Source organism: Oryctolagus cuniculus, chromosome 12 (genome assembly GCF_051225735.1).
Source record: "Oryctolagus cuniculus isolate XC-2025 breed Fujian yellow rabbit chromosome 12, ASM5122573v1, whole genome shotgun sequence".
Lineage (NCBI taxonomy): Eukaryota > Metazoa > Chordata > Mammalia > Lagomorpha > Leporidae > Oryctolagus > Oryctolagus cuniculus.
The window spans coordinates 118,693,103-118,702,382 of record NC_142878.1 but is presented as its reverse complement, the minus strand read 5'-3'; positions in this window follow the sequence as shown (position 1 = coordinate 118,702,382).

The following is a 9,280-nucleotide window of genomic DNA, read 5'->3' as shown; positions in this document are numbered from 1 at the left end:
GATCAGCGCAGTGCGCCAGCTGCAGCACACCATTGGCGGCCCTTGGAGGGTGAACCAACGGCAAAAGGAAGACCTTTCTCTCTGTCTCTCTCTCTCACTGTCCACTCTGCCTGTCAAAAAAAAAAAAAAAAAAAAAAAAGAAGTTAGTCTGTGGGGAGCAACTCGGACTAGACTGTTACTGGAATTAAGACTTATTCTATGCATCTGCTCTCCCACAATATGGCGCTGGGAGAGGAGTAAACAGCTTCTACCCAGCTGCCTCTCACCAACTTGACAAGCTGCAGGAGCTGCTCCTGATTGGAGGAGAGCGGCGTGCTCAGCGTGTGGGCAGCCGAGTTAGGATTGGCGGAGGAGGACTATAAAGGAGGAGAGAGACGGCATTCACCAGGAACATCTATAGGGAATATCTATGGGGAACATCTAGCTGAAGGAACACCTGTGCAGCCCCCGAGAGAGCCGGCCGGCGGTGTGCCGCTCCCCTGTGGAAGTGGGGAATGTGGCCAGGGGGAACTGCCCTTCCACGGAGGTGGAAGGGATAGTACCCAACCCGGGAAGAACCAGCAGCAAACCCAGGGAGGGCCGAGCAGACGAAAGAACAGCGCAGGGTCCTGTGTTGCTCCTCCACGAAGACGGGGAGCGACATAATGGTGCCGTGACTCGGATATGAAGCCTAGGCAGGGTTTAGTGTCGTTCCTCCATGAAGAGGGGGAGCGACATAATGGTGCCGTGACTCGGATAGGAAACCTAGCTCGGATAGGAAACCTAGAACGGATAGCAAACTTAGGAGGGAAGAAACGGGAAGAACTGGGAAAATATCGGAGAGAGAGACTAGCAAACAGCCTAGGGAAAAGCCGGACGAAAAGGGTGCCGGAAGAAGCTATTGAAAGCCTAGGCGTAGACTCAGATACGGACTACGAGGGGAAGCTGGGAGAAATCTCTAAGGTCGAAAGCGAAAGTGAAAGCTAGAACAAACAGACTCGGATGCGGACTGTGGGGAGAGGCCAGGAGAAATGAGGGAGGAGTATTGTTGGAGGAAAGCTTGGGGAAACATACCGGGTAGAGAAAATGTTAGGGAAATTGAAGCCGCGGGGGGCAGGCCAAGGCGGAAACGGAAGCCATTTTGGGATTCTCAAGTTAGCCCGGGAATAGGGGGCGAAAGGTTGAAACCAGAAGCTGAAACGTAAGCCAGATTGGGATCCGTCTGATTAGCCCGGGGAGCAAAGGACAGGAAGCCAAACCGTGGGGCGGAGACGTATGCTGGGTTGAATTCGCCAGGCTAGCCCGGGGAACTTAGATTGAATGCTAGTGGCGGACACGTAAGCTACGCTGTGTTACTCGCGGAAGCCGCCGCGTGCAGAGAGAGCACGGGGCGTGAATAGATAGGGAACGGGGCTGGCGTGAGGCCGTGGTGCAGACGCGAAGGGCGTGGAGACCGCAGAGCGCGCGAAGCCAAGCCGCGCAAAGCCGGGAAGCTGCGCAGATGAGAGAGGCGCGGGCTGAAGTGGCTCAGCCGGGAAGCCGCCGAGAAGCAGCCTCGGGGCGGGCAGCGGGAAGCTGCGGGGATAAGAGAAACAGAAGTTTAGAAGTAAGATGAGAGAAATAGGAATGCTGGAAGATAGAAGTAAAATGGGAGAAATAGGAATGCCCGGAGATAGAGAAATAGAGAAATAGAAAGGCCTCCCTACAACACTGCAATGTGAGAGCTTGGATTCGGTCTGCCTGATTAAGTGAGGCGATGAGCACGATGAGCACCTGCGGCGGCTAGCAGCTTATGCGCCGCAGGTCACCGAAGACAGGCACGAATTAACATCAGTAAGGCCTCCCCACAAAAAGGCAATGAGAAGGCTTGGATTCAGTTTGCCTGATAGGGCTTGTAAGCCCCTGCAGGCAGAGCAGAGCATGCGCTGCAGGGCACCGAACACAGGCACGCATCAGCGCCTAAAAACCTCCTCACAACATGGCCAAGAGAGGACCCGGATTTGGTTTGCCTGATTGATAGGACTTGTAAGAGCCTGTGGCAACTCTATCAAGTAGAGCAGAGTGTGTGCCGCGGGACACCGAAGACAGGCGCGTATCAACGCCAAAAAATAAAAAGAAAGGGGGATCTGTGGGGAGCAACTCGGACTAGACTGTTACTGGAATTAAGACTTATTCTATGCATCTGCTCTCCCACAATATGGCGCTGGGAGAGGAGTAAACAGCTTCTACCCAGCTGCCTCTCACCAACTTGACAAGCTGCAGGAGCTGCTCCTGATTGGAGGAGAGCGGCGTGCTCGGCGTGTGGGCAGCCGAGTTAGGATTGGCGGAGGAGGACTATAAAGGAGGAGAGAGACGGCATTCACCAGGAACATCTATAGGGAACATCTATGGGGAACATCTAGCTGAAGGAACACCTGTGCAGCCCCCGAGAGAGCCGGCCGGCGGAGTGCCGCTCCCCTGCGGAAGTGGGGAATGTGGCCAGGGGGAACTGCCCTTCCACAGAGGTGGAAGGGATAGTACCCAACCCGGGAAGAACCAGCAGCAAACCCGGGGAGGGCCGAGCAGACGAAAGAACAGCGCAGGGTCCTGTGTTGCTCCTCCACGAAGACGGGGAGCGACATAGTCCAAGTGCTTGGGCACCTGCACTGGGTTTCACCTATGTGTGAGACCAGACGAAGCTTCTGGCTCCTGATTTCAGTCTGGTTCAGCTCTAGCTGTTACACCCATTTAGGGAGCGGGGCAACTGATGGCAGATCTATTTCTGTCTTCAGTCTCTCAAAACTATGTCTTTCAAAAGAAGTTAGTTAATCATTAAAAATAAATAAGATTAAAAACACATAATTCATTCTTTCATTTTAAATATTACTGCCTAATATCCTTTACCGAAATAATCAAAATTAAAATTTTTCTGGAATGCTCCTTAAGCTTATATCTTTTTTCTCAGCAACTTTATATTTAAGGAATGCAAACTTCATGCATTTCATAATTATGATGTTAAGAACATAGTGATTCTTCCCACCATGCTCACCCTCCCACCACACTCTCACACCTCTTCTTCCTCCCTCTCCTATTCCCATTCTTATTTTTTACTAAGATCTATTTGCAATTAACTTTATACACATGATTAACTATATTAATTAAAGAGTTAAACAAATAATATGAAAAAACTGTTCAATAGTTGAGAAAGGCTGTTCAAAGTTATTTCTTCTCAAATTGTCAATTTCAATTCTATAATTACCTTTAGGTGCTCTACTAGTTATCACAGATCAGGGAGAACATATGGTTAAGTGTGATGTTTTCCAGTTTCATGCATTTTGTTGCAAATAACAGGATTTTATTTTTTAATCTCTGTTAATATTATGTGGAGTACATATGCCATAATTTCCTTTTTTAAAAAAGATTTATTTATTATTTATTTGAAAGTGAGTGTTACACTGGAGAGGCAGATTTTTTTTTAAGATTTATTTATTTATTTGAAAGAGTAACACAGAGAGAGGAGAGGCAGAGAGAAAGAGGTCTTCCATCCATTGGTTCACTCCCCAATTGGGCACAACTGCCCGAGCTGGGCCCATCCTAAGCAAGAGCCAGGAGCTTCTTCCAGATCTCCCATGCAGGTGCAGGGGCCCAAGGACTTGGGCCATCTTCTACTGCTTTTCCAGGCCATAGCAGAGAGCTGGATCAGAAGTGGAGCAGCTGGGTCTAGAACTGGCACCCATATGTGATGCTGGTGCTTCAGGCCTGAGCATTCACCTGATGCACCACACTACTGGACCCAAGAGGCAGAGATTTTTTTTAACATTGAGATTTTTATTATCCCCGGTATAAACATCAATATTCCTTCTCTCCTGTCCTTTTCTTATTATGTTCTTCCCTTCCTATTCCAGTAGGTACAAGGTTTCTTCAGATCCCCTTCTCTCTCCTTTTCTGCATTCTTTGATCTTTTTCTTTAGGATATTTCATTCACTCTATTCACTGAAATTCTGCTGCTTTGGTCTCTACTGAGCTCTACATTGTATTTCTAGTTGCCAGTTGCTGATCCCAACACAATTAACAACAGAAAATTCAAACACAATGTGTCCAAGTTCAGTCTCACTTCTTTCCATCATATTCTTGTTGATTTTTTTCCCCAATTTCAATTTCTTGTGCCATGTCCATGCAGTCTTTCATGCACACATCATGGACTTGAACTCATTTTAACCCTCCACACAACCCATTGGTGCTGAATTGTGTTTGTGCTTCCTATCTCTTGTGTTCTCTATTCTTAATACTCTATGTTTAATGGTTAGTGATGATATTTCTTTCTGATTTCTTATCCAATTCTTCCTTTCTTTCTCTCCATTCTCCTTCCAGAGTTTGTCTTAAATGCAAATCTGGGGGCTGGTGATGTGGTGCCTACCTCTGATATGGGTTCCTGTTTTTGTTCCGACTGCTCATCTTCCTATCTAATTTTTCTCTTCCTGTTTTGAAAAGGGAAGATAGATATCAATTAGGTTAAGACCCAAAAGAGGCCAGTGCCGTGGCTCAATAGGCTAATCCTCCGCCTTGCGGCACCGGCACACCGGGTTCTGGTCCCGGTTGGGGCTCCGGATTCTGTCCCGGTTGCCCCTCTTCCAGGCCAGCTCTCTGCTGTGGCCAGGGAGTGCAGTGGAGGATGGCCCAAGTGCTTGGGCCCTGCACCCCATGGGTGAACCAATGGCAAAGGAAGACCTTTCTCTTTGTCTCTCTCTTCAGTATCCACTCTGCCTGTCAAAATAAATAAATAAATAAATAAATAAACAACCCAAAAGAGTAAGTGATCTATTTTGACATTGAAGATGAAAAGGCAAATCTGAGGTCCTGCCACCAAAACCCCAGGTATTATTTAGGTAAATTTTTCACAGTCAGCATTATCCAAAGGAATGATAAAAAAAAAATCCTTTAAATCTACCATTAAAAAGAGAATATTCAGGAGGAATTAAATTGGGATTAGGTTATAGGTGTCCATATTATATGCTGGCATCATAGGTAGTGACCTTACTTAAAATGCTACAATGTCATCCTCCCCAAATTTATTTTTAATTAATTAATTAATTAATTGACAGGCAGAGTGGACAGTGAGAGAGACAGAGAGAAAGGTCTTCCTTTTGCGTTGGTTCACCCTCCAATGGCTGCCACGGCCACCGTGCTGCGGCTGGCGCACCGCGCTGTTCCATAGACAGGAGCCAGGTGCTTATCCTGGTCTCCCTGGGGTGCAGGGCCCAAGCATTTGGGCCATCCTCCACTGCACTCCCTGGCCACAGCAGAGAGCTGGCCTGGAAAAGGGGCAACCGGGACAGAATCCTGCGCCCTGACCGGGACTAGAACCCGGTGTGCCGGCGCCACAAGGTCAAGGATTAGCCTAGTGAACCGCGGCACCGGCTCCCAAATTTATTTTTAAAAACCTTGTTACCCTGATCTACTTTGAACATCTGTCTCACTTGAGCTAACACTTTTCAATTAGATATGTATATACATGCCTACAGATTACATTGTGATTTCCTTACAGAATCAGAATTTTACTCATCTTGTTCTTGCTGGGCTTTCAGGCCCTTATAATATGAGTAACTAGAGTATAGTAAATTTTGTAATTACAAAGTTAATATACAGGTAATGTGTTTTTATTCTCACTTTTCTGTTGACATATAGCACACAAAAACTAGCTTCTCATGTGGGAAGCATAGTAGACGCAGAAATGAAAGTAGCTCTCTTTTTTTTTTGACTCAGAGCTGATGTCTTTTGGAGACATGTGCTGTTACAGGTTTTGACTGTGGGCTTCAGCCAGGAGGAGCAACAGGACCTGGACAATGCTCAGAAGATCTTGTATGGGAATGTGATACCAGAGAACTATAGTAGCCTGCTGTCCTTGGGTGAGGGAAACTCCCAAGCCACTTCCCATTTGGCAAAGAGTCCTTATATGGTTTAACGTTACCCAGACCCCTTATGCAGCCCCTACATTTCCAGACAAGAGAAAGAAATCATTGGGCTGGTGGAGCAACTGTTTTCAGCAATAAGTTGCATAGTCCTCTGACCCAGGCCAAATATACTGCCAATACCCAGGGGATTCATTATATTTTATAAGGTCACAGGTGAATATCTAGGTGGTGAAACATGATTTAGTAGGCTAATGGAAAGCTGAAGAGGGACCTATGACCTAATTTCTAATTCTCAGTTAATGTCAAGTTCAGCAATTCATGTGTATCTACTCAAGTCTACTCTTAAAAGGTTTTGAGCTTTTGTTTAACTATATCCAATAACTGGAAGCTCAAAATTTAATGAGATACTCTATTTTCTTTGTAAACAGCAAAAGTAGTTTTAAAAGTTTCCTTAAATGAAGTGAAAAAGAAGCATATTAGACTGTATTGGGTTGAATATTATTTCACTCAAATTCATGTCAACTTCAAATCTCAGAATGTGATTTTATTTGGAAATAGAATCTTTGCAGGTCTAACTAGCTAAACTAAGATCATCCCAGATCAAGATGGGCCCTAAATTCAAGGTGTGGTATTTTCATAAGAAGGTCACCTGAAGACACACAGAAAGGAAAACATCATGACAACAGAGGTAGAGATTTGGGACATACAGCTTCTAGCCAATGAATGCCAAGGACTGCGGGCAGCTACCAAAAGCAAGGAAGATGCAAGGAGGTATTCTTCCCCATCATTAGAGAAAATGTGGCCTTGCTGACACTCTGACCTCAGACTTTCAGCCTCCAGAACAAAAAAATGAATACATATTATTGGTGCTAGCTTTACTTATTTATTTATATTTGAAAGGAGAGGGGGGGAGAGAGCAGAAAGCCTTTAGCTCAAGAAAGTATCAGGTTGTGAGCCAGTTCTCCATTGTTTGCAGGGAAATACATTATAATTTTATATCTCAAGACAAAATATTTCTTTTTCTTTAAGATTTATGTATTTATTTATTTGGAAGTCAAAGTTACACAAAGAGAAGTGGGGCAGAGAAGAGAGAGAGAGGTCTTCCATCCTATGGTTCACTCCCCAACTGGCCGCAATGGCTGCAGCTGTGCAGATCTGAAGCCAGAAGCTAGGAACTTCTTTCAGGTCTCCCATGCAGGTACAGGGGCCCAAGAACTTGGGCCATCTTCTACTGCCTTCCCAGGCCATAGCAGAGAGCTGGATTGAAAGTAGAGCATCTCGACCTCGAAACAGTGCCCATATAGGATGCTGGCACTTCAGGCCAGGGTGTTAACCCCGCTGTTCCACAGTAGAGGCCCCAAAATCTTTCTTTTCCCAAGACTCAAGAGTCTGCTAGGGAAAAATAATTTCAAGCTGATCTCTGTCCATGATTGTAACTGTAGCTGTAGCTTTTCATTTTAATGCCCCCTCCCTACTGTGCCTTTCAAGGGGGTGTACTTCTTCAAGAAGATGCTTAAGTACTGAAAGGAATTTGTTATGTGTGGAGACTGCAACAAGATAGTACTGTAATCCCCCCGCAGTGGGAAACATCTACATTCAGCCTGTGAGCAGGGAGTCTTGGGAAAGACATGGAGATGGTCAGTCTGAGGAAAGGACCTTGGATGTATGTCAGATTCAATCAAGTGTCACCCTGGTTGATAAGAAAATACATTAGAGTAAGGTGCAACTCATTCAACTAGAACATTAATTTTGTATCCCCACTATGTATCAACCAGAGACTTAAACACAACTTAAACACAACTGGTATGGTTTTTAAAATATTTAAAATATTTATTTGAAGGATTTTCTTAATATTTTACTTATTTGAAAGACAAATTTATAAGGAGAGATAGAAACAGACATAGAGAAAGAGAGAGAGAGATCGACCTGCTGGTTCACTCTCCAAATGGCCACAATGACCAGAGCTGAGCCAATTTTAAGACCAGGGATAGGAGCTTCTTCTGAGTTTCCCACTTGGGTGCAGGGGGCCAAGCACTTGGGCCATCTTCTACGGTTTTCTCAGGCCATCAGCAAGGACTCAAACTGTGACCCATATGGGATGGCTGCATTGCAACCAGCCTTGTAACCTGCTGCACCACAGAGCTGATCCATAAAGAGACAGTTTTTAAGATTTATTTATTTGAAAGACAGAGTACAGAGAGATGTGGAAGCAGAGAGAAAGGTCTTCCATCTACTGGTTCACTCTCCAAATGGTCACCATGGCCAGAGCTGAGCTGATTCGAAGCCAGGAGCCAGGGCCAGGAGCTAATTTCAGGTCTCCTACATGGGTGAAAGGACTCATTCACTTGGGCCATCTACATCAACAAGATCTACCCCATATCCTGAAGCATGTTTTCAATTATGCCATATCCTGTAGCACACACTAACTCAGCCTCATCTGCATTTGCTCCTGGATAGCTTTCCCAAGTTCAAATTTGCACTTCTAAATAAATTCCTAATTCAGAAGTGGGTGCTTCATTTTTATATTAGAGCCACAAATGCTGTCTCTCAAACTTCCTTATCAGCAACTTCTTTCAAGCACAACTGATGTACAGTGCTTAACTCATTGGGTGCACCACCTATTCACTACTAGTTTACAATGACAGTTTTCCATCCATCAACTCTTAACAGAAGCCGGTAAAAAGCTGAACTAATAACTTTCTACACTGCATGCTTAGTGACTCTTCCCATACAGGTATTGTTGTATCTGCAGTTTTTTTTTTTTTTTTGAAGATTTTATTTATTTGAGAGACTGAGTTACAGACAGAGACAGGGAGACAGAGAGAAAGGTCTTCCATCCACTGGTTCACTCCCCAAATGGTCACAATAGCTTGAGCTGGGCAAATCTGAAGCCAGGAGCTTCTTGTGGGTCTCCCATTTAGGTGCAGGTTCCCAAGTGCTTGGGCCATCTTCTGCTGCCTTCCCAGGCCACAGCAGAGAGCTGGATTGGGAGCAGAGCAGCTGGACTAGAACTGGGATGCTGGCATTTCAGGCAAAGCATTAACCCACTGTACCATAGCATCAGCCTAGTGTATCTCTAGTTGATTTGAAGACATCAAGAAGATCTTTGATTGATCTTCAGGGTGGAGAGTAAATGCTGATGTTGCAAGAAGGTGGAAGGGTGTGGTGTGGGTGAAAGGAAGGAAAGAGATAGAGTGAGAAAAAACAGGAAAGCTTGAAAGTTAGTTTTTTATTGTCTCTGACTTTCCTTGGCACCAAAGGAGATTAGCTTTATATTATGCTTTATTGTTCAGGTTAATTGTGATCAAAGCATTAAAAAAGTAAAGTGTGAATGTCAAAGTGTTTGACAAAGGACTAAAGAGGCAATGAGCTGTAATTTTTACAGAGGAGCAACATTCTAACATCTTCCC